This window comes from Nothobranchius furzeri, chromosome 1, assembly GCF_043380555.1.
Source record: "Nothobranchius furzeri strain GRZ-AD chromosome 1, NfurGRZ-RIMD1, whole genome shotgun sequence".
Taxonomy (NCBI): domain Eukaryota; kingdom Metazoa; phylum Chordata; class Actinopteri; order Cyprinodontiformes; family Nothobranchiidae; genus Nothobranchius; species Nothobranchius furzeri.
The window spans coordinates 100,091,591-100,116,829 of record NC_091741.1 but is presented as its reverse complement, the minus strand read 5'-3'; the positions used below and the strand labels follow the sequence as shown (position 1 = coordinate 100,116,829).

General features: G+C 42.5%; 1 protein-coding gene across 4 annotated transcripts in view; it reads right to left on the bottom strand.

The window, feature by feature from the left end:
* The window catches only part of frmpd3 (FERM and PDZ domain containing 3), a 186,320-nt gene that overhangs the window by 99,672 nt on the left and 61,409 nt on the right, over positions 1–25,239 (bottom strand). The window lies entirely within an intron of this gene.

Genomic DNA, 25,239 nt, shown 5'->3' with positions numbered 1-25,239 from the left:
GTTATAAACCTCTGCAAATTGTTGTTGTTCACTTTATCAAACTCAGACTTTGTACAGCTAATGTCAAGATGTAAAATTATGAATTCAGTTGAGCTTTTCCCTCCCTCCCTCTCCTTCTCTCCTTGAAACCTGACATCAGCTGTCAGAAGAGGGAGGTGAAGAAGGAGATGAGGCAAACAGAGTGAGTGCGACGTGGAGATACCAGACTGGTGTGGAGGTGAGCAAAATGGCTGGAAAAGTGTGGGTGTTGAACGATCTCAATAAGAAAAGTGTGGGGGTTTCAACGCGATGCCCATGGCGCTGAGTAGCGTACGTCACACACCATAACGCCGAGTTTATCATAAACATGGTGACTGAAGTGGAGTTTGCTGCGGCTCTTTGTTCTAAGAGTTTGTTCTTGAAAACCACAACAAGAAACACTAAAAGCATTCCTTCTAACAAAAAAAGATGTTTGTGCTGTTTACAGATTCCTTTTTTAACTACAGCTAAAAAACAACAGTGTTGCGCAGTACGGTCTGCCTTTCTGTCTTTTTTCTGATTGGTTATTTTTGAGCTGCCTAGTCCCGCCCCTCAAGTGCCTCTCTGCCTGTGAGTAACCAGACTCTTTCTCTGTGCAGGATTAAACAGAGATGAGTCTGGCAGGCCAGGCTTGTGCTGTTATGCGTTGCTCCTTTTTCACTTGGTTTTGTGGTTTGTTTGTTTTATGGTTTAACCCTCTTGCTGCTTTCTGTGTTCTCTGTTGATCTGTGCAATTCAGCTGCAGCTCTTCCTTGGTACCCCGCCCCCCTGCGCTGCTCTCCAGAGTGTCACAGCTGACTGCAGTTTGTCCAATTCTTATTTCAGCCACGAGTTCCAGGCCTCAGAGTAGCGTTGTCTTAAACTGTTTGCTCATAACCAGTTGTGTATTTGGGTTAGTTCTCTTGGGTTCTGCCTGCTGATTAGTTTTTTCCCCACTGTGGTGGTGATTATTTTAGTTATTAAAGACCCTGAACCAGAGCAAAGTGGTTGTGATTCCTGCATTTGGGTTACTGCCCGAGTTCCACCGTGACGAGTGCGACATGAACATTTGCATCAGAGACCTTTGAGGCCTCTCAACACACGTGCACATTTATTGTAATCGCTGTCATGAAATGCTACACATCAATCTCTTCATTTTCTGTTTGTCTTCTTAAGTTAAATTAGTTCATTCTGTATGCAAGTTTTCCCACAAATCCATGTTTTTCATAAAACAATTATTTATAAATGCATAAAAGAAAAATTGTGCATAAATAACTAACAGAAAAGAATCTTAAATTAGGAACCTCTGTGGAACTGAAGCATTTTCTGAAACAAACCACCACATTCATCTTAATAATAAAACCTTTCCAAGACTGGCTGAATGTCTTGGCATCATTTTAGAACTGTGCTCTGGGTTTCATTGAATTAAGAGCGTGCAGTCCCATTTCATAATTTCTTTCATAACTATAAATATCAGAAACAAACTGCCTGTAGCTTGAGTGATGGTTGGCAAAACAGTAAAAAAGAATAGACAAACTCCTCAGTTTCTAGAACTGTGCCTTTCATTTTACCCAGGATGACGTTTTCCATGTTTGGTGTAAAATTCAACACCAGAAGGACGAGGAAGATCAACAACAGTTAGTGTGACTGAATTATTCCAACAACAGATTAACTAGTTTTATTTATTCAGACACACACACAATAACATGCTGTAGGGATCAAAAGAACAGCGCTAGGCTGGTTTAAATCCTATCTGTCGGACAGATTTAATTTTGTAAATGTACATGACAAATCTTCATACTCCAGGGTTACTTGTGCAGTGCCACAGGGTTCAGTGCTTGGACCAATAATACATTTTTTTTAATTATATATGTGCTTTGCGCCAAATCACGATAAGAGTCGTCTCAAGGCACTTCATACAGTAACTATTCCAATACAGGTCAGTTCATTAAGCCATTTAGTAAAAGAGTTTCCTATATAAGGAACCCAGCAGGTTGCAATGAGTCACTGACTAGTGTCAGAGTCTTTACAGCAATCCTCATACTAAGCAAGCATGCAGTAACAGTGGAGAGGAAAACTCCATTTTAACAGGAAGAAACTTCCAGAGGATCCTGGCTCAGTATAATCAGCCATCCACCACGACTCACTGGGGATCGAGAAGACAGAGCAGACAAAACTCTGGTAGAACAAATAAAGGTGAATTTCTTGGCAATTTGAAAATTACAAAACAGATGTGTATCAACTCCATGACATTTTTGTCATTAGAGATTCCCAAAAACACTTAACTCCAGGCAGACTGAGCAATTTTTGGCCCAGATTGAACCAAATTTCCTCTCATGCAAGAATCTTTGAGGTTGGGTGGGCTTTGTGTTGTGTTTACTGGGGGTGATGAAAAGTGATTATCACCTCACCACCAGTTCCTGATCAGCAATACAACTGTTGCATGAATAGAAAGCATGTTTGATATTTAGCTCGCCCCTCATTCAATTCAAATCAATTCAAATTCAAAAATACTTTATTAATCCCAGAGGGAAATTCAATTGTTTCAGTACACACAATTCAAAGATCATACATATATACATAGACACGGCAATAACTGGTGACTGTGGTCATTCACAACACGAGTCGTGCTACCGTTATAGATCAAGAGGGTTTATATGAGTATAGAGTCAGGGGGAGGGAAAAAAAGGCACTTCAGAGTTACCCCCACAGAGAGGATAGCTTTGCTATGCAAATAAAACCCCACCTCAGACAGAAATGCACACAGACTTCAGGCGATACACAATATAAGTGTCCACTAGGTGGGGAGGTAAGGTTGGGACTCTCCTCACATCAGAGCATGCAGCCACATGGAGCAGCGCTCATCACCTCCGTTTGGACAGGGGAGGGAGATAATGGGTAAGAGAGCACAAGGAATCCTAGATGCTATCCTAGATTCCACGGCCTTCACCGGTCACAGTCCCGCCCAGGCTGGGATAGGGAGAAAGAGTTTCCATAGCGACAGCAGCATTCCACATTTCTTCTGAGGGGACTTTTTACTTCAGCCTCACAAGCTTCAAGGGCACCAGATTCAGATAACAAGACAGAGTTGAAGCAGCACTATGACCAAAATGTACCAGAACTGCTCACACAGCAATAAACCAACATGGCTGCACAGCTAGCTCTGTGTCCAGACACATCTATTTTTATTTTTGCCCTTTTACCCACACACAATGACTTAGGGTGTTTCTCAGTACCAAGGAACCTTGCCTTGGTGTCTTGGTCCCACCCCTAGGAGATGCGTTAGCCACCAAGGCATGCTCCAATGTTCATGTTCTACCGAGGCGTATGTTCTCCATTTGTTAGACGTTTAGCTAGCTGAGCAAGGATACCCGGGAGGTGCCTTGTAGCCTTGGTCAAAAATCTCCCTAAATACAGCACAGTATTTTCAAAAGGATAGTGGATCAAGAACCGACAGCTACTTTCAAGTTTAAATGTAAGTCAGCTAATTGTAGCTACCAGGCTAATATTTGAAATGTTTTTTTTGTATCCAAAGAATTAATCTATGGTTGGTTAGTTGCTTAGTAGTTGCAGCTTCGGTGGCTAGCAGGCAGTGATAACTCACAAAGGTCCAACATGTTTTAGTGTATTTTTAGGTCTGACGCGTTGCTACTACACGTACAGTGTGAGAACATGACTTGTGAGCTTTGCTCTGTGAGGAAGTCTGAGGAAGTCATAGAGTTTGAGATAAAGCTGGATGTGAACAAGTCGCACAGTTTACGCCCGACTTAACTGGCACCATTGGAACTAGTTGTCAGAATCTCTGATCACAAGTAATCTGTTTCTCCAAACTGAGGTTGTTCAAAGAGCTATCCACAACAGGCAAGATATTAATTAGTCATGACGCTACCCAGTTGAAAAGATGCAAGCTAGAACTTTGTGTTTTGAAGAAAAGTTTGTAAGCCTTTTGGCTTCTATAAGAATCATTCCTGAAATTAAACCGTTTCAGTTTTGTTTCAGGTCCAGTGGAGTATCTTTGTGAAGTAGAGGTAGGCCATTGTGTGGATTTGCTTCTTTGAATTTGGAATCACTATTTTCTTTCATTTGTCTTCAAATATTCAAAGACTTAAAAAATAAATAAATATTCAAAGACTTCCCAGTAAACACTGTTGCTTTTAGTTAATTTCAGCCATCATTCTCGACACCCAGCTCCTCCATCCCCTTTGACACATGATACTTTTTATTTGTTTTGATCAAACACGTTTCAATTTTCTGCCTCCCCCGAGGCTAATCTTGTAGCAAAGGAAAACATGACCTGGATTTTCTCTTCTAGACAGATGATCAGATAATGCACACCTGAAATTGAGAAAAACATCACTTCTTTGTAATTAATGCATTCAAACATCATGTGAGCTATCATCATGTGGAAAAGACAGAGAAGAAAAGACATCAGGACATTATGAACATTTGCCACTTTTAATTAATGGATAGCGTTTTGTAAACAGCACACATATATCAACACACCACCCACTAGCATGGCATCTGCTGTGTTGCTACGGTAACCTTGTGACATGTCTCGTAGCTGTAACGGAATCAAAGTGATGTAACTATCTAAAGTTGTATTTTAATACACTGTTAGTAGTTCACTTTTTATAAACAGAAGAATAGGCTGTTTTTATCATCATGGAGTTTAATTAAACACTCTGTATTGACTTTGAGACAAGAAAAGAGAGAGATTGGATCGTTTGAGAATCTTTAATTTCTGAATTATAAATTCTAAACAATCTACCAGGACTACTCTGTGATGGATGAGAATGGATTCGGATGTTGTGTTGGTGCGTGTGTGTGTGTGTGTGTGTGTGTGTGTGTGTGTGTGTGTGTCTGGTTCAGATTCCCTAGGCTGACGTCAAAGAATCTGGTCGTCTTTGTTATGACTAGATATCACGAGGCTTATAAAGTGATGTTATGAGCCGCTATTTTGCCGTGTACGTACCCAGTGGGGGTCTCCCAGGTAGATCAGGAAATGCCAGGTCTGGAGACCTCGGATGTACGCTGGAGCTGTCGGTGCAGCGATCACAACGTTTCAAAGCCCGTCTGGAGGGTCGACCCCGGTACCGTTCAGCGGCGTCAGCAGGTGCTCTTATTTTGAAAGGACGTCGTCTGGTTGTTAGACGACGAAAATCTCCCGCTTCACAGTTCTTAGTTTAAAGAAAACACATCTGGCCAGGCTGCGCTTTTCTTTAGGATGACGGTGAATAGAACTGAAGTCAAAATGGAACTGACTTAAAATGGCGTTGCCTTGTTTTATATCTCTGAATTGTTGATAAGTTGGAGTAAAGTGGATTGGACACTTGAAGTCAACACCAGATTCTCCTGCGGCAGCCAAAAGCTCTGATTGGTTGGAACAATGTGTCATGCGTTTCTATGGAGATGAGGATCAGTATGTCTGTGCCGTAGTCCTGGTTTCATTAAACATAATTCATGACATATTTATTTCACAGATCATTCACTTGATTATTGTTGATCAACATCTGTTTTGCTTAATAATTTTAACCACAAATAAAGTACTTTGATTAAGTAAAGCTTCTTCTTCTCCTTCGGACTCTTCTCCTGGAATGTAAACAGTCTGAGGAACACCCGACCTTGGTTTTTCTACACGGTGTTATTGTGCCCAGGGGGCAGCTGTATGGAGTTGAAAACAATGAACTTCATAACCTTACATAGCCATATTTTGTATTTAGAGAACACTAGACTATTTGCCTAAACCTCAATTTTTAACTAGAAAGGGAAGGAAGAAAAAAGCAAAAACAATTAGATCAGTTGTTTAGCTTCTGGGTGTTGATCAAAGGGACATTTCAAAGTATGTTCAGTCAGGGGCCCGAAGTTCAAAGTCTGCTATATAATGTAACACAAGGGCAGGGGACAGCTGAGGGAAATCTAAACACAAGTCCAGGAGGTAAAGTTACTGAAAGGTAGGAGGTGCAATAGATGTTTTTCTTGCTGTTCAAGCAAGCTTCTTCTTGAAAATCCTCAATCCACAGGTTCAACTGCCTTCCGTCAGGCGTATTCCCCATACACAGTGTCCCAAGTGTTAAATATAGTGTCAGAGAACTCTGTCACAGTCAATTAAATGAATTTGAGTTTAAAATACCTCCCTTTGTCCTGCAGTGTTGGTGTTAATTTTCAGTTAAAACTGGTTTTGGGGGGTTGGGGTTAGGGTTAGGTTAGGATGTCTGCACCCTCTCGTTTTATGGGTGCAACTACAAAAGAAATTACGATGTCCTCGTTCAAGAGTGCCTTTCAAAATAAAAGCACATTTTTACGATTTGTGTCTGAATGTGCTGATGAACACTTTTTCTAAGTTTGTGTAAAACTGTGTGCAAGATAAAACTGCATTTGTAATGATTTTATCCATTTATAAAAATACTTTTAATTAAAAGAATAAAAATAATGTAAACGTTTTTTCTGTAAAACTGTGTGCAAGATAAAACTGCGTTTTAATTGTGTAATTTATTTTAAAAAAATTAAATTGAAAGAATAAACACGAGTTAATTGTTTTTTGTAAAATTGTGTGCAAGATAAAACAGCGTTTTTAATAATTTTATTTATTTCAAAAATACCTTTAGTTAAAAGAATGAAAATGATTACAAGTTTTTTTCTGTAAAACTGTGTGCAAGGTAAAACTGCGTTTTTAATTATGCAATTTATTTTAAAAAAACTTTAAATTAAAAGAATAAACACGAGTTAATCGTTTTTTGTAAAATTGTGTGCAAGATAAAACAGCGTTTTTAATCGTTTTATTTATTTCAAAAATGACCTTTAAAAGAATGAAAACAATTGCAAGTTATTTTTTCTGTAAAATTGTGTGCAAGATAAAACTGCTTTTTTGATTATGTAATTTATTTTTTTAAACTTTAAATTAAAAGAATAAACACGAGTTAATCATTTATTTGTAAAATTGTGTGCAAGATAAAACAGTGTTTTTAATAATTTTATTTCTTTCAAAAAATACCTTTAATTAAAAGAACGAAAACGATTACAAGTTTTTTTTCTGTAAAATTGTGTGCAAGATAAAACTGTGTTTTCAATGATTTGATCTATTTCAAAAAATACCTTTAATTAAAAGAATGAACACGATTTTAACTTTTTGGGGTGTAAAATTGCGTGCAAGATAAAACAGCATTTTTAAAGATTTTATTTATTTAAAAAATACTTTAAATTAAAAGAATAAACACATTTGTGTACTTTGCAATTCTTATACATCCCTTCCCATTCATCCTGATCTGATGTGGCATTTCTAAATAAAGTTTCACTATATTCAATGGTTTCTTTCTCAAAATCTGTCTGATTCCACAACATCATAACTCCTCAGTATTACATTACACATCGAGTACTAGACAGATTTTAAACAAATTTGACAATATTCAATGGCTAATTTCTTAAAAAATGTCAGGTTCTGCAACATTATTCCACTTCAGTCTTAAAGTACACATCAAGTGCTACATCCTCCCCAAAGTTCAAAAAGATCTGATGTGGCATTTCAAAATAAAGTGCAATCAAAATCGACTATAAAAGCAATTTAGACAAAAGTCAATGGTTAATTTCTCGAAAATGGTCTGATTCCGCAACATCATTCCACCTCAGTCTTAAAGTACACATCAAGTACTAAATCCTCTCTGAATGTTTGTTTGTTTTTCTCTTTCTGCAGGTCTAGAAGCAGCCTCTTGTTTTTTCTCCCTTAAATAAATGATAAATGATATATGACCCACACTTGTATAGCGCCTTTCAGAGTAAGGACTCCAAAGCGCTTTACACTACAGTGTATCATTAATCCATTCACACACTGACGGTGATGAGCTACGATGTAGCCACAGCTGCCCTGGGGCGCACTGACAGAGGCGACATCTGACAGAGGAAATATCTACTGTAAGAGATAGGTTGTCATTTTTGCAAAACTGCTATTTTGTTTTTTGTTAGTTTTTTTTTTAATTAAGAAGAAAAAAAAGACAAATTATGAAAAAGTTTGCATTTTTCAATGGGATGTTGATATTAGTGGAAAATTATGTGGAAAATAAGTATACATTTATCTAAATATTAATACAGGTACTTTTAGTTTCATTATGTTGTGGAAATTCAGACAAAGCTAAAAAAAATTGGCTTCAATTTCAGGTTTCCAAATATTAAAGGGCAATTCCAACCAATTGTTCCACTCATTGAGCATCTTTAATCTTTATTCTTCTCATATTTTTAAATTACAACACCTTGCTGGACCAGTCGTTCCCAAACTTGGGTCTGTGATCCAACAAATTTGTGGGAATTCAGCACATACAAGCACCTCGTGATTTTCGTCATTAGAGGCGCCATACAAAAGATAATTTCTTCTTCTTCTTCTTCTACAACATGTTTGTGCTGAGATTGTGAGGTTACCACACAGCCAAGGGATCCTCAAGGATAGAAGACTGGGAACCACTGACCTGGACTCTAAACCTGGACCAGATTCTGCTACAGTGTTAGCACAATATGTATAAAAATACATATTTGAATAATGTTGGTAATGCTATTTCACTACAGAGATTATTTATGATGGTTGCAATAACAGTAATAAAGTCAAAGAGTTTAGTAAAATTATTATTGTAAAATCTTGAAGTGTCCTTCATCTTGGGACTGAACTGGGTTCATAGCCTTTCAATCCCTGCTATTTGTAGTGTCATGAATGGCCTCTAATTTGTGACAAAGGTCACATTTTCCCAGCTGGGTCAAGCTGGGTCGAACTGTAACTTTGCCCCACAGATTAACCCAGGAACCGTGAAGTCTGCTGAAACACCATCTTTATCTGCTGCTGTTCAGTCCCAAGATGAAGGACACTTCAAAATTTTACAATAATAATTTTACTAAACTCTTTGACTTTATTACTGTTATTGCAACCATCATAAATAATCTCTTGGTTCAGTATAAATGTATTTTAATTACTGAAATGACTTATTATGCTTTGGGAAATAATAATAATCAAGTAATGTGTGTTCAGTAAATCAGAAGGTCATCTTGCACATTAACCACCAGGGTAAAGTTAAAACACCTCACATGTCTTTACTCATAACATCAAGCTTTCTGACACTGAGAGGGCGTGTTCTGAGTTTTGTTAAAACCAAAATCTCCTCAGCAAAAAGCCAGTTCTTGAACCAGTCAGGGGACGAGGGACGGCCGCCCAAGTCTCTACTAAGCATTCTGTCATGCCGATGGTCTTGCTTCGAATAAACACACCGGTAACCAACTGACGCAAAACTCCTTCAGAGTTAAGCCAGACGCAAGCTAGACACTGTGTACCCTGCGACATCTCTGGACCAGAGAGTCGGTTCCACTCGGGTCTTCTCTACCGGACCGAGTACTCTGAGGCTGACATCCTCCTTTGACCTCCAGATCCACACAGAGGGTCGTCTTGCTGGGTGAGGTAGCACACAGATGGTGTCCGATGCTGTTTTCTCTAAGTAACATCAGTTAGCTGCAGAACAACTTTCCACCCAGAACGCTTCTCTCGCTGAAAGAAACCTTCTGAGATTCATTCACGCATCCAAAACCTCACATTTCATTTTAGTTTCCATTCAGTCACAGGTTTGCTTTTAAAAACAAGTTTTAATATCAAAGCTGTTAAAAACTGTCATTTCAAATTGTCATTTTTAAAAGTGTTAGTAATAAATTCTTAACTTTAAAAACCTGACTCTTCTTTGAAATAAAACACAGAATGGTGTATATATTTTTGGTTATTGAATAAGCAAAGATTCCTAACTTCTGATTCAATAAATAAACTTTTGCTATTAAATTTAATTATTTTAAAATTAAAAATTAATCTTTGAATTAAAAATAGACCAAGCTCGTTAGCAAATGAACTTCTATCGAATAAATAATATCCTAGATATTATAGCAGTAGCTCAACAGGTTGAGCGGGTTGTCTAGTAATCGGAAGGTTGCAGGTTCGATCCTGGCTCCGGACAGAGAATTCTGCTGTTGTGTCCTTGGGCAAGACACTTAACCCACCTTGCCTGCTGATGGTGGTCGGAGGGACCGGTGGTGCCTGTGCTCGGCAGCCTCGCCTCCGTCAGTGCGCCCCAGGGCAGCTGTGGCTACATCGTAGCTCATCACCATCAGTGTGTGAATGTATGTGTGACTGGATGAATGATACACTGTAGTGTAAAGCGCTTTGGAGTCCTTACTCTGAGAGGCGCTATTCAAGTGCGGGTCATTTATCATATATATGATAGAAGCTTCATTTGTTAACTTGTTGATCTTATCTCGGGATCTAACCAAACTGATAGCAAACAGTGTTAAATCCTAGTATGTAGTTAGCCATGCTACAATATTATTATTAGTGTTTATATAAATAATATGAGAAAAATTTCCATACATACTGGCCCAAGTCTGTCTGAGATAGAGAGAGAGAGAGAGAGAGAGAGAGAGAGAGGAGAGAGAGAGAGAGAGAGAGAGAGAGAGAGAGAGAGAGAGAGAAAGAGAGAGAGAGAGAGAGAGAGAGAGAGAGAGAGGAGAGAGAGAGAGAGAGAGAGAGAGAGAGAGAGAAAGAGAGAGAGAGAGAGAGAGAGAAAGAGAGAGAGAGAGAGAGAGAGAGAGAGAGAGAGAGAGAGAGAGGTTTTATACGATATTTTATAATCATATCATTGGTTGTTGTGGTGGTATTTACAACCATTTCATTTAGACCAAACCTGTCTGCTCGTATGATGGATTTCTGGTCATATCAGGGTCAATGCTGTTAGCTGCTGCTTCTGACGGAAGCATCTCATATCTGAGGCTCATCAATGGCACGAGAACACATGAATGATCCTACTGTCATAAGTTCAGCTCGGCTCAGAAGCAGCACAGCACCAGATGACCTCATTGATGACTTTGCATCCAGACAGGTTGGATTGGATGCGTGTTCAAAAGTAAACTTATTCATTCATTCATAAAGGAGATGTATGCATCTGCAAAAGGCTTCCCCGATTGTTGAGGTTTTTCATTTAATCTGTGCCTACTAAGTTGTAAACCTAAACAACACTAATGATACACTCATTTAGCAATGGTTTCTACCACTTCATCAATAGCTTGACAAGTGAGAACTTCAGACTAAACGTTTTATTAGAAGTGGGCAATACAGCAAAACAACAGTTTTTAGCCAATTTTTTTTTCTTTTTCACATCAAACTACAGACATGAGTGTCCTCAAAATGTTTCAACTAGTAATTCGTACATCCAGCTTGATGTTATTTATTTATTTATTAATTTATGATCTTTTTTATTTTTCATTTATTTACTTTTTTATTTAGCACATTCATTGAGCAGTTATATTTGTTGAATTCTTTCAAATTTCACAACATTACAACAACAATGCTCAAATGGAGTAGGCTGAAGCAAAGAAGCTTATGTGCACCTACCCCACATTACAATATTATACTATTTGCAATGTTAGAGTTTTTGACAGTAAATGTTTTGTTAATGAACCTTTCATGCATATTTTGTTATTCAATTTTATATTTTGTACTGTTCTTTTATATAACAACACAGTCAGAATAAAACCAAGAAGCTTTTCTATCACATATTCTCAACATATTTCTCAATAACAGTCATCTTATATTGACTTTTAAACAGTAGTAGACTAGCAGCACTCTGTAAGTTGTCATCTAAACCATTCCAAAGCTTAACACCTCTTCTGGATATGCAGTGAAATTATTTGATCCCCGCAAATCGTGTCCACCCTCTCTATCAAAAAACAGCTGTTGAATATTGATTGGTAATTGATTCTGTCTTGCGTTGTACAAAATTAGCATTGACTTTAGGTTAACTAGATCTTTTAAGATTTTAGACTTCATGAAAAGTGTATTAGAATGGTCTGTGAAACCAACATTATGTTCATAATACTACTTAATGATACTCCTTTTTTAAATTAAGACGAACACTGGCATTGCTACAATAAAAAATTGAAGAGCATATAAAAAATATGGTACTGTTGCGGCCTGGGTTGGTGTTTAAAATGAAGGACGCTGTCGTAATACAGAGGTGTGTGCATAATGGTAAAAATGCTTTTATTATAAACAACACAAAGCTCCATTTCTAAAAGGTCAATAAACAGTGTTAAAAAGACAAGTGGTGACATGTTTCAAATGGGGATTCTCAATTAAAGCGGATATCTAAAATGCCCCCAAACAAAACACACAACTGACTTACAAGCGCTTTTTGCTTGTTTGTTTTTGCAAGCGGAATTACTGCTCCTTGCGGAAGACCACAGACGACGCTGACTGGATACAATTCGGGGGAAGTACTGCCGCCTACAGGTCGGCATGTCCTTAACAACGTATTTATCCGGGTACGTGTGGACAGAGTTTGTTTTTTTAAAAGAGGTGGTGTGGATGCAAGTTTTTGGAGGGGTGGATATTCATTAAAAAAAAACCTGGCTACGTGTGGACTAGGCCTAAAACCACTAAAATCCTTTAAAACAAGAAGCCATGACACGGATCTAATCAACTCTTTCAGGCCTAATCTCAATACTCGCACTTCCACACTTGCGCCCTTTAATTGTGCGGACCCGACCAAGGGTGCGAGTGTGTAGGGCAGGGGTGTCAAACTCAAACTCACACTGGGGCCGAAATGAAACTCTGGGACGGAGTCGAGGGCCAAACTTAATATTTTTGAAAAAGTGATGGCAAATTTGCACATTTTCTTTATCAACATATATGCAATTTTGAACCTTTAAATTTGGAAACAAACTTATTTCTGCATTAACACTGAATGTGGAATAACCAAATTACACACGAGCAAGTCAGTTTTAAATAAAAGGCATCAGCGGTATTCATTACTTGTGGTATAATCAGCATTTTTAAAATCTATTCAGGATTTGTGTTTTCTTGTTTATTCATTTTTCTTATTTTTATTCTCCTTTTTTTCTCCTGTAATAAGTGTCATCGCTGCTGTGACGTCTAGCTTTCCCCACTGAGGAACAATAAAGGGATTTTCTATTCTATTCATCTATCTGCAGCCTTTCCACTTCCTGTTTACTGTAGGTTAAATCTTTTCTCACGGGCCAACAACAAAATAAAAATATGTTTTTATCTTAAATGAAAATGCAACATCTCACCTGTTAACTTTCATGTCTTGGAGCAGAAAAAGAGCATAAAACCAACATATTTAAAGCTCAGTTTGCTCCACTGGTTTACTGTGATGCTCACCTGTTCCAGCCAGATACCTGCATCATGGGGTTGATCTGAGCTGAGGAGGAGACTCCTGTTGTTTTGTTCATCTTCATCATAATAATGACAACATTAGATGACAAAAGGTGCTCACATAGGTTTGTGCTGATGAACATGTCTGAGCAGCTTGACCATGTTGTTGTGTGTCGGGGAGGAAACACAACGACAGCAACCACAGAGCCATGCTGGTTTGAGCGTGTCGCTGCTCGCTGGAGTTATATCAGCTCTGTCTGGACGTTAGTTGAAAAACTTTCTCTTTCAGTCGTGAACACATTCTGAGCGACTAGAATCTCCGTTTCTGGGCTTCAACGTCAGAAAATAGCTGAGTGAACTCGGCGCTGAGTGAGAGGAGTGTAGTTTGTCCGAGACAGCGGGGCTGCAGAGACCGGCAGCAGGCGCTGAAAAAACACAAAGGAGGGGGCTTCGTCGGCTCCGCGCTGACGCCGCAAAGCATCATGGGAGTTGAAGTCTTTGAGGTAAAATCGGCCAGCGGGCCAGTTTTAATATATTTTTGATATTTATCTTGCGGGCCACATCAAAATGCTCCGCGGGCCGCACCTGGCCCGCGGGCCTTGACTCTGACGTATGTGGTGTAGGGTGTCCCGATTTGATCACGCCCCTTCTGCATCCTTGATCCACACTTAACCCAAGTCTGCATCGATGCTTAAGTTCCTTTTATGAACATATGCATTTTCTAATAAAATAGTCAATTTTAGGATGAATAGTTGATGCTCTAAAACTTTTAGACAAAGCAGCAACGAATGTTAAATGATTTCCAATAATTGTTTGATTGTTTGCGATTGCCTACCCGACATGTATTGCAATCGATGTATGTTCCTTCACTGCCAAGGGCTCCTCCGGCAAGACGTTCATGGATGAGAAAAGGGTGAAACACTCAGATGTACATATGTGGATAGAGTCTAGGGGTGTCTCCGAATCACCAGCTTAAAGAAATCCTTTGAAGTTCCTGACCCGGGTAACCTTCAGCAGGCTTGGACGATGGAGAGATGGAGACCCATGAGATGGAGAGCTGGTCTTGTGCGATTTCCGGTCCTGGCCGGTGAGCTCACGAGCTCTGGATTCAACAACCCACTAAAATCACCTCCAGTAGATACGTAAGTTCAGAACAGTTCTACATAATTTGATTTGACCGGGTAAACATGTTTAATATTATTATTATTATATTAAGACAACAGCAGAATACATATTCTGTTGGTAAATCTCTGCTCCTTTCACCAAGCTTATTTTAACAAAATGATCCATCCTGTCCCACTTTAATAGAGAACAATTTTAAAGGGACAGTTCAATTCATAACATTCTGCTCAGGGCAAGCGTGGGCTTCTTTTGTTGAATGAACTTTCATCAAGTGATGGTTTGGTGTCAGACACCTGAGCAGACCTTATAGGAGAAAGAAGGATAACCTTGTTAATTCTGAATGGGCGACCATATTATTATGGCTGATTTGTGTTTGTATGCACAAGGTGAGTGATGATGATTGCAAGCAGGTGTGTACGGTATAAATGAGCAGCAGGATAATCAGCACGCTGCAAGAACAGGTGTGCAGCAAACACAGGAAAATGTACAGAAATGAGCAGTGATGAGATCACTTCAGGTACAAACAGGAGTGGATTAAAGGACTGTAAAAGGAACGTTTTCTAAACAATCATTTTATGTTTAGATTCATTTTTGCTAAATCATTAAACATATTATTTTTTTACTCAGTTAGCTTAAACAAAAAGCTTCCTTTTGTTTCCTGTAGTTGTCACACATTTTAGACCTTTGCACATCCTGCTATTTTTTAGATGTTAGCTCTTTACTCGTTTCTCCTCCTCTGGGTTTGTTCTGCCTTCTACTGCCATTCACCACATCCACCCACTAATGGATGCTTTAAATGACTATTAAATAGTAAAATGATGGTTAAACAATTTAGAAAAAATTTAACAAACCTCTTAGCTGTTTCATTTTCTGCATTAGCGGCGATCATTCAATGGAAGAGGCTGAGGTAAGGTGGCAGCTAAAAGCTCATAATGAAGCGGACTGTTTGTCAGGCGGGAAGATAAAGCCTGTAATTGCTCAAGGTCCTGTTGTCAATATGCATCCTAATGCTTTCAGAGGGTCCGTGGTAATAAGAGCAGGTGCTTTAGCTTTCCCTTCTTCCAGACAACACCTGGCTTTTCTCTGCATGGTGGATAAAAAAAGAGAATTTTAAAAAGCTCTATTTGAACTTGGATATGCATCATGAGTCATGTGAGTGTCCACGCTCAGTCATCCAACCACTTTTGAGCTCAAACACTTTCAATTTGCTGCGGTCCTGGTGGTTTATGTGTTTTAGGTGCTACATGTAGACTTGCACATGTGTGTATTTAGTATGTGCACTCACTGGTGCTCTGTACTCACTGATTGGTGTGTTTTGTCTTTGAACACCCACTGGTAGGTTGTTGCTACCCATCAAGGCAGGTATGTTGCTTTATGTAAAGCTCGAGTTTTTCACTGCTGCCTGTCTTTTGATAAGTTTTACTTTAAAACTAATTGAGTGAGTACATCAAATAAATAGTTGCTAATTAGGTGTTGAGTCAAAGGCGTCTTCTGTGAACATTCTGCTTGATGGTGGCTCAAGGGTTTGGAGTACACTCTATTATTGGTGGGTTGCAGGTTCAATCCCAGCCACCATCAGCCTCCCTTCTGTCCGTGGGCTCTAGGGCAGCTGTGGCTACAATGAAAGGAGGAGAAATCAACAACCACCTACATGGTTCACATATATGCGAGAACAGAGGTTCTCAGACTTTATTCAGTGTACTCCGTGTGAAAAAGCTTTTCAGCCAAGCAGCGTGAAACATTTTGGTTGTTAAATAAAGACTTAAAACAGCACTGTGCCATCAGTGACTGGAAATATTTATCATCACTAAAATGTAGTGATTCAAACTAATTTATTTAAAATAGTGACCAAATAACCATTTAAAACTCGATAAATCTGCAAAACACTGCTAATTTGTTGTGCACATAAAAATGATTATCAATATAAAGTGTCTTTCTTTGGGGTCATAGTAGATCTGTTCTGTAAAGAAATCATGAACTTAATTTAAAATGAGAGCAGTAATTGCCAAACATACATATTATAAATCTCTAATTATCTCTATAAAGAGCAAGTCACCCCCAAATAAACTTTTTTTTGCTGATAAACTAAATAAACGAGTGTCTAATCGTGCTGCAGACACGTGTCGTCAATAATTTGGCACTTCAGTGCATCGTAGTTAAAATTTAAATATTCTGCCTAAAACTGGCAGTGTTGTGCCGTTGTCAGGTAAAAAACTCTGCACTGTATTTTAATTTAAATCTGCCACCGCTATTGGCTAAGAGGTGTGCTATGATGTAAACTGGTACATTATGATGTCACAATGCTGTTGTGAGCCTGTGTGTGTATTTGTTAGCAGCTCCGCCCTCTCGGTCTGCCAGGCAACAGCATTTGTTGCATTTTTCAAACATGAAGTGGGAGTGGAGTTAGACTCTGGTAGGGGTTGACTTGCTCTTTAAGAATAAAAAAGAAGACTGGAATCTTAACATTACTGCATTGAACTGAGTGTTTTTGTAGACATTTTAGTGAAACACTTGGGCTTCATTGACGATCTTTTTCATCTTTGGTGGCAGGGAGGAAACTGCTGTGATCAGGGTCTTTTCTAGGCACAGTCTGTTTCTCTGCTTTGTCTGGATCAGTGTCATTGCAAAGAAGGCCTCACATACATAAGTGGAGGCAAGCTTTCAGTCCCAGCTCAGGGTGCTCCTGCTTCACATTGTTGGGGTTATTAGGAGCGAACAATTCGTAAGCTTTAACTTACTTTTGGATTCTTCAATAAATTCTGTAAATATGGGAATATTTACTGATTTATTAATTAATTAAGATATTCTTAGATATACGGGGCACCATTCCCCTTTAACCGGGGAAAAATTGAATCCAAAACTCTTATCAGTCTTTCTTGAAGTTCGTAGAATCCTCGGAGCAGAGACTTCTCTTCGACACAACAAAGCTACTGGACGCAAAAATCTGAATTTTATAACATTTAATTAAACAATGTGTCAAATGAATAAACAATGAAATAAATGAATAATAACCATGTGATATAATAAAAGGAGTGGTGTGTGTGGTGTCTGTGAGTGTGTGTGTGTGTGTGTGTGTGTGAGATGAATGGGTCTTTGTTTCCCCAGAGTAGGTGGGGGGAGTGAGCTGTGAGTGTGTGTGGGGCTCTTCGCCCCCCCTCGCATTCCACAGGAGACCTGGATGTGTAAAGTTTTCAACTTTCCCGAACACTTAGTGGCTTAGAATCACAGTAAAACTTAACTCAAACACTTCAAAAGTTAACAAACAACAAAAGGTCACTTGTAAATTATTTAATCTAAAAGGAGTCGGCAGCCTGGCCAGAGCTGACGACTAAAGATATTAACGATGATCAATAAGCAGTTTATTCTTTCAAAATGACCTGACTGACGTGTTTGGGACGAAAGAGGAAAACACGAAGCTACTTTTTAAGCAATAGCGCGGTTTTATTGCTTATTCTGGACTATAGAGGAAACGGGAGAAGAAGAGGAGAGAGAGAAATGAGTTTTCTGATCACCAGAACAGTGAAGCGTCCCTCACTTATTGATTTGACGGTTCTCCGTGTTTCTCCGCAGTTTGGCGTCGTCCATCGGTTTGATGCTTTCTCCGTTGTTTACCTCCACGAGTGTTTCTCCACGGGCTCCGCAGTTCTGTGTCCTCAAACATCAGCTGGAGGGGAGCAGAAACGAGCTGGGCTTGCAGTTTAGTTTCCTTTTTTTTTTTTTTTTTTTTTTTTTTTTTTTTTTTTTTTTTTTTTTTTAACGTGTCCTGTCTGGCTGTGAAGCAAGCAGAATTGATGTCTGAATGCTGGTAACAAGCCTTACAGTTTTACTCTCAGGTGGAGCATCAGAGCATCTGCTTTTAATGTCTCAGGTGGAGCATCAAAGAGTCTGCTTTTAATGTCGCACCTGATATTTAAAACTTTATTGTTATTGTTTTTGAATGCTTTGTAATTTCGACCAGACACGGAGACAGAGGTGAAAGAGAAAGGAAAAGAGAAAAGGTGGGGAGAGAGGGGGTTAGGTGGGGGGGGGATTCAACAAAAATAAACAATAATGAACAAGAGTCTGCTTCTAGACCTGCAAAATGAGACGAGAAAAAAGCAAAACATAACAAAAAAATGGGACACAACACCAATATAACAAAATCAAGCTATCACTGCGTCAACTTGATGAAGAAATATATAATCAATCATTGTTTAACTAAACAGTCACACGATAATATACCACAGTGCATTGAGTGCCCACCATAGTCTTAAGACATGTGTTGAACGTGCCCAAGCCCATACTTATGAGAGCACCATGTGAGCACCTGTGTGTGTACACGCGCTTGTTTATGTAAGGTTTATCTATAGGAGCGTCCAATAGAGAGTGTGAGGGACCACAGATCTGCCCCCCAAAGACGCGTAGGAGACGGGGGGGGAGCTCCAAGTCCCAGAGATCCAGGCGCTGCCCCAGAACACAGGAACCCCAAGGAGCCCGCAACCAGAAAGGCCCCCGCCCCCCTCGAGAGGCACAGAGGATCGCCCCGGGGGGCCACAACCAGCAGCCGGCAGAGCCCCGGGAGATATCAGCGGCAAGTCCTCAGGCCCGCCCGCAGCCTCCCACCCCCTAGCCGGCCGAGTCCGGGACCCAGCGACCCGGGACCCAGGGGCGACCACCCCCGCCGGGGACCCAGCAGAGCCCAGGGACCCAGACCCCCCCAGGCCGCCACCGGGATTGATCAGGCAGATGCCAAAAATCTTAAACTCCCTGACCCGGGAGCCACGAACACTCAGGCAGACCAAGGCATCACACCCACACCAGGTGTGACAGGGGGGAGGGGAGACGAAGATCTATATCATCAAAGGAGGTCCCAGGAGAAGGGAGGAGTCAAAGGCCCCACCTGACATATACAGTCATACACAAACACAGTCACACACTCCCTCCCTCATGCTCACACATGCACATACAACCAAAGACTTACAAAAATACACGCCGGACACCCATTCATGCTCCCCATACACACCCTATTCACTCTGGTCCCGGTAATGCTGCACATGGGGTACAACCACCACCGGTTACCAGAGTTTGACCCTTTCTGCTGGGGTGCTGATGAGCAGGCTCCCCCGCCCACCGCCGAGCACAGCAACCCACCACCCCAGACCCCAACCAGACGGCCAGATCTCCCTCCTAGTCTCCAGCCCCAGGCAGCCAAGCAACAACAGAGGTGTGCTAAGACCCCCTGGTCTCCCTCCACCTGCTCCAACATAGTGTTGTGTGTTAATGAGGTGTATTCTATTGCTGTGGTGAGCGGGCAGTGCAGGCATTTTCTGGCCTATGCCAGCTGATGCCACTGCACCACCCTACTTGCACCCACAGCCCTTGGTGTCTAAATGCAGTTTAAAATTCGAAGTGGGCACCGGCACTCGGGAGGAGGCTGAGAACTCCCCCTGCCAAGTGCCGTTGAATGTGCTCACTCCCAAGGCCCTAAGTGTATGTTTGCGTGGAATGTCGTCGGTGGAAGTGCATAAGGTGCAAATAAAATTGGGGGGCAGGAAGCCACAGGAATGCGGAAATGGGGTCCATACCCGCACTCCTCGACTTGTCCACCCCCCAAGGTCCTATGTGCATGTTTGTGTGATGATGTGAGGGAGCAGGAGGAGAGAAATAAACGGGGATGGGGAGGAATGGCTGGTAGGGCTTGCAGTTTAGTTTCCAGCAGTTCCGTGGGCTCAACTTGGGCACTTAGAGCTTCCGCGTGCTCAAGGGAGTCGGAGCGTTCGACAAGCGTGTCCTTACCGCCAGGTATCCTGGGCAAAAGAACGGGGTTTCTTTGTCTTTGCTGAAGATTTATGGTCTTAGTTCGCGGGAAAAGCTCCACGGCCTCCCGCACATGCGCAGAACGTGTTTCTGGTATTAGGTGGTGACATCATCACAATGCTTCCGTGTGCAAAGCATCATGGGAAATGAAGTTTCTTGGCGCTGATGTGATTATTTGCTTTTCAGAGCAATTTAAGCACAGTCATTTTGGAGAAAATCACTGCATAGTAATTTCCTCATGAGGTCAGACCCTCAACAACATAAACCCAGAACTGTGAAAGAGTGGACATGGTAAACTTCATCCAGACTTCAGCTCCCATATTCTTGCAGAGGCGACGTGCAATTAGTGGCCTTGACTTAACCAAGTAGATCACTTTGATGTTGCTGTTAAAAACGTCATGTAACACAGGACTCATTTTCCTGGATCCTGATGCTTCCCTGTGTATGAAACAGTGAGTCCACATCACGTTGTGATTTTTTTAATGCTCGCTATTAGCCCTGTCGCACTGCTTGTCATTGATGTTGCCGCGTTTGTACTGATGCTGCTGCAGGATTGTACTGTATTCACAGAAAGCAGCATTGACAACATTGAACATGTCCTCCCCTGTTGTTTTCAGAATAGTATGTGCTCAAAAATGTCAACAGTATCAACGTACCTCACAATAGCAACAAGTTGTACATTTCCACTGACATCTGTGGATTCATCCAGCTGGAGTGAAAACGAGTCACTAACTTTCCCACAACTTGCTCGATAATGTCGGTTCCCATTTATTCTGTGGCAAATAGTGTCATTTGACAAAGGCACAGATTTCATTTCTCCACTGTGTGTTTCTCCTACATCGTCTCAGCCAGCACTACAGGAGAAGGTCTTCAGCGTTATTGAATGGCTTCTTGGCTTTAGCTACAAGCAAAGCCTGCAAAAGAAGCCTCCAGGGCTTTGGCTGGTTTCCAATCATCAAAAAAGTTGTTCAAGTACCCCTTAAATATCCATTCATTCATTCGTTCATTCATACATTCACTTTCTAAACCCTCTTCGTGTTGCTGATGATCGTGGAGAGCTGGTGCCTGCTCCAGCAGTTATTAAGAGGAAGGGAACACAACTCATCACAAGGCCTCATAGAGGCAAAGGAACCTTACACGGACATTTTGGACTACGGAGGAAACTGGACAACCAGGCCTCTCCTGTGTTCATGGCTCATCTGGACTCAGCCGAATATGAATTTTTACTGATGTGTGTGTGTGTGTGTGTGTGTGTGTGTGTGTGTGTGTGTGTGTGTGTGTGTGTGCGCGCGCACGCGTGTGTCTGTTAACGTTTTTAAACTGTTATGGGAATTTGGGGTCATGTAAAGTAGGGCTGTCGCGGTTGAGGAATTCCCCCTGCGGTGATTCAGGGTGGCTTAATATTGCGGTATGCGATATTATTGCAGTCCTTTTTTTTATTGCAGTACTATCTAAACATAATGTTTACACATTTAAAAAAGGTTAAAATTTGCCGTGCCTTCTTTTATAACACTTTACTGAATGCAGATCAAAGGGCAGTAACAACACAGATCGCAGTAACGTCTGTTTGTCCGACAGTTGGAGTCCGACTGAACTTAAAAACAACAAAATTCAGGAGAAGGTTAAACTTTTAAATGCAAATTTGGCTGCAGCATCTAACAAATAAGAAACAAGTCCCCATTTTGTTTAGTTGTTTAAAATCAAGCATAAAAAATTGCATGTACCGGGCGCGCGTGCGCCGGGGGGCGGGCGCACTATCATTTCACTTTCACACACACGAATGACGGTGATTTATAGCTCGGTCACGTCCTTGTTACATACAAGGAAAACCAGCATGTTAACCATATACGGTTTGAGAGAGGATCTGAGAGGGGTGGCAACATTTCCAGCAACACTGAAAACCCTCTCGGATGGTGCGCTCGTTGCACTTACCCCAAATTCCACTACCTCCGCTCCCCTCCGCTCCGGTCCGGCCCCGCTCGCTTCCGAACTCAACTTGCGTGCGACTCTGGCGAGCAAAGGGAATCTCTCCCGGTTGTTGCTCCACCATGTCAGGGGGGTTCTTAACCCCCAAATTCCACTACCTCCGCTCTGCTCCGCTCCGCTTCGACACGAACGCCGGAGCAAAATTGGTCCCGTTGTAGTCAATCAGAGCAATTCCACTACTGCGGCGGTACTGCGGCGGTGCTCCGGCAGTGCGGCGCCGTACGCCGCCCTTTGTTCCGGCGTCCGGCAAAAATAGAATCGATCCTATTTTCGCCGGACGCCGGAGCACCTCCGCAGTCAATGGACAGAAATCACCATCGCCCAACAGGAAAAGGAGCAAGCACAACTTCCGTTTTTCACAATAAATCGATAAACAAAAGGTGTTTTTTGTTTCATATGCACAGGTTTAACAACTTTTAACAACTATCAGTGGCGGCTGAAGTTTAAATGCACAAAAGTAAGCCATAAATACAGTTTCCACTATCAAAGTAGTCACACTTTGTTGATCCAAACACTGCTGATCTCTACACAAATGATGGGCAGATTAAACAGTTCATTTCGATGCTTCTCCCACACAACGGGTGTTTGGATCTAACTTCCGCGTTTATTGCTCGGACTGTATCGCAAGATCTCGAAAATCCCGCGCATGCCTGTTTACCCACCTCAGGTCTCCGCACCGGAGCGGAGCCATTGTAGAGCGCATACCAGTAAAAATTGAGTTCGGAAGCGAGCGGCTGTGGATGGCGGGGGCGGACCGCAGCGGAGCGGAGCGGAGGTAGTGGAATTTGGGGGTTAGGGTGGATGCATTCCTCCTGCAGGTAGCGAGTGAGCTCCAGCTCGGCTCAAACTCTCTTCGGGACGGTTGCAGAAGCAGTGCTTGTCCGGGACTTCAGGAGGTCTCCGAGCGTTTATTCATTTATTTTTTTGCCGCTGGTGGCAGCTCCGTCTCGGCCAAGGACTCTGGCTGCGCAGCAGCTGACGTACTGAAAACCAAAGCGCTCCCAAAGGAGCGAAGTAACGTTTCGTTTTGATACCAGTGCAGCCATCCTTCTCAACATGCATCATTGAGTTGAACCAAGTTCAGTAATCGCGGTGGCCCATGATGCAGCGCGGTGGGCTTCTTCATATTGCGATATTTCATTTTTGCGGTTACCGCGACAGCCCTAATGTAAAGCATTTTGCTTGAAAAGCGCTTTATAAATAAAATCTGATTGATTGATTTATTCAACCTTTCTGATCTGCACATCGGGATGTGAATGTGTGTGTGTGTGTGTGTGTGTGTGTGTGTGTGTGTGTGTGTGTGTGTGTGTGTGTGAGAGAGAGAGAGAGAGAGAGAATGGGTGAGTCAGTGTTGTAGAGTAGTTGTGCTTTGGGTGGTCTAAAAAGCTAAAAAATACTTTTACCTACACAGTCCATTTGCATTCTAAAGGGGGAACAGAAGCCACTAAAACCAAGACAGACCTTTATTATACTCAGCCAGAGAAGCACTACCTTGGTAATAAATTACAAATAAGTGTTAATGATGGCTGTGTCTTAGCCAGTCAGGGGTTTGCTCACTGTGTCACACCCTGTCCTGTCTCCCCATTCTGTTCAGTCCTGTGTCCATGTTAATTGCTCCCACCTGCCTCTCGTCTCCCAATCACCCAAGGCCCCAGCTGTTCCTGTATTTAAACCCTGTTAGTCCATTTTGTCTGGTTGGTTCATTGTTTCATTGTCCTGCGAGTCTCATTAAAACCCTTTAAATGTTCCTGTCTGCCTACCTGCCTCCTTCCTCACCCGCGTGTGGATCCTCACCTCCATTTCACTCACCGGCACGCTTGTGACAGAATGAACCAACCCCGTAAAGGATCCAGTGGGGAGGTTCTTCCTTGAGAGTGTTTGCTCCAGTTTTTAACCGTAGATCAATGGCTGGCTTCTCCTCTGGCCTCGTCTCACCGCAGACGCCGTCGCCGAACCTCGGCTGCGGCGATCCCCTCTGCCCTCCAGGAGCTAGATGTGAGGTCGGACCAGAAGACGCAGCTAAACTGCTCCTGCTACGTGGGCACCAGACTGGCTGTGTGCTCCCCCGGAGCTGGCCCACGGCGTTGGGAAGGATGCCGGGCTCCACCGTCACCCCTGGTCCCAGGACGGAGCCGCGAGCTCGCTGCAGCTCTGGCTCGGCGCGCCACCTTGGACCCGCCCCCAGTCAGACCAGCAGTCCCGTCTCCGGTCCAATCAGTGCCTCCGCCATCTGCAGGCGGAGGGACCATGCCTACAGCCCAGCTGACAGAGCTCGCCGGCCTCCAGGCGGAGCTTGGCCGGATCCGTCAGCTCGTTAGCCTCCAAGAGTTCCAGCTGGACACCCTATCCTCCCCGAATTACCAGGAGGAGGTTCTGGTCCAGTCTGCAGCTCCCTTGGCCAAAGGATCGAACCCACAGTCCACCCAGCAGAGCTCGCCGGTCTCCGAGCTGAGCTGGCCCAACTCCATCAGAGCCTCAGTCTCCAGGAGCTCCAGCTGGACAATCTATCCTCCCTGCTCTCCCAGTTTCCGGCACCACCAGTTCAGTCAGCTCCTGTCCCAGCGGTGGTCCCGGAGGTCGCACCACATCTAGTTCCAGCGGTGGTACCGGAGGTCGCACCGCACCCTGGTCCACCGGTGGTCCCGGAGGTCGCACCGCATCCGGTCCAGCCTGTCCAAGCGGTCCCGTCTGTAGCAACTCCTCCTCCACTCCAGAAGCCGACGGTCCAGAAGCTGATGCCCCCGGACCAGAAGTCGACGGTCCAGAAGCCGACGTTCCAGAAGCCGACGGTCCAGAAGTCGACGGTCCAGAAGCCAACGGTCTAGAAGCCGATGCTCCCGGACTAGAAGTCGACGCCCCCGGACCAGAAGTCGACGGTCCAGAAGTCGACAGTCCAGAAGTCGACGGTCCAGAAGCCGACAGACCAGAAATCGACGCCCCTGGACCAGAAGTCGACGCCCCTGGGCCAGAAGTCGATGGAGGTCAACGCCCCCAGTCCTGAAGTCGACGTCCCTTCCAGTCCTGTGGTCGACGCACTTTCCAGTCCTGAGGTTGACGCTCTCTCCCGTCCAGAGGTTGACGCTCTCTCCAGTCCAGAGGTCGACGCTCTCTCCAGTCCAGAGGTCGACGCTCTCTCCAGTCCAGAGGTCGACGCTCTC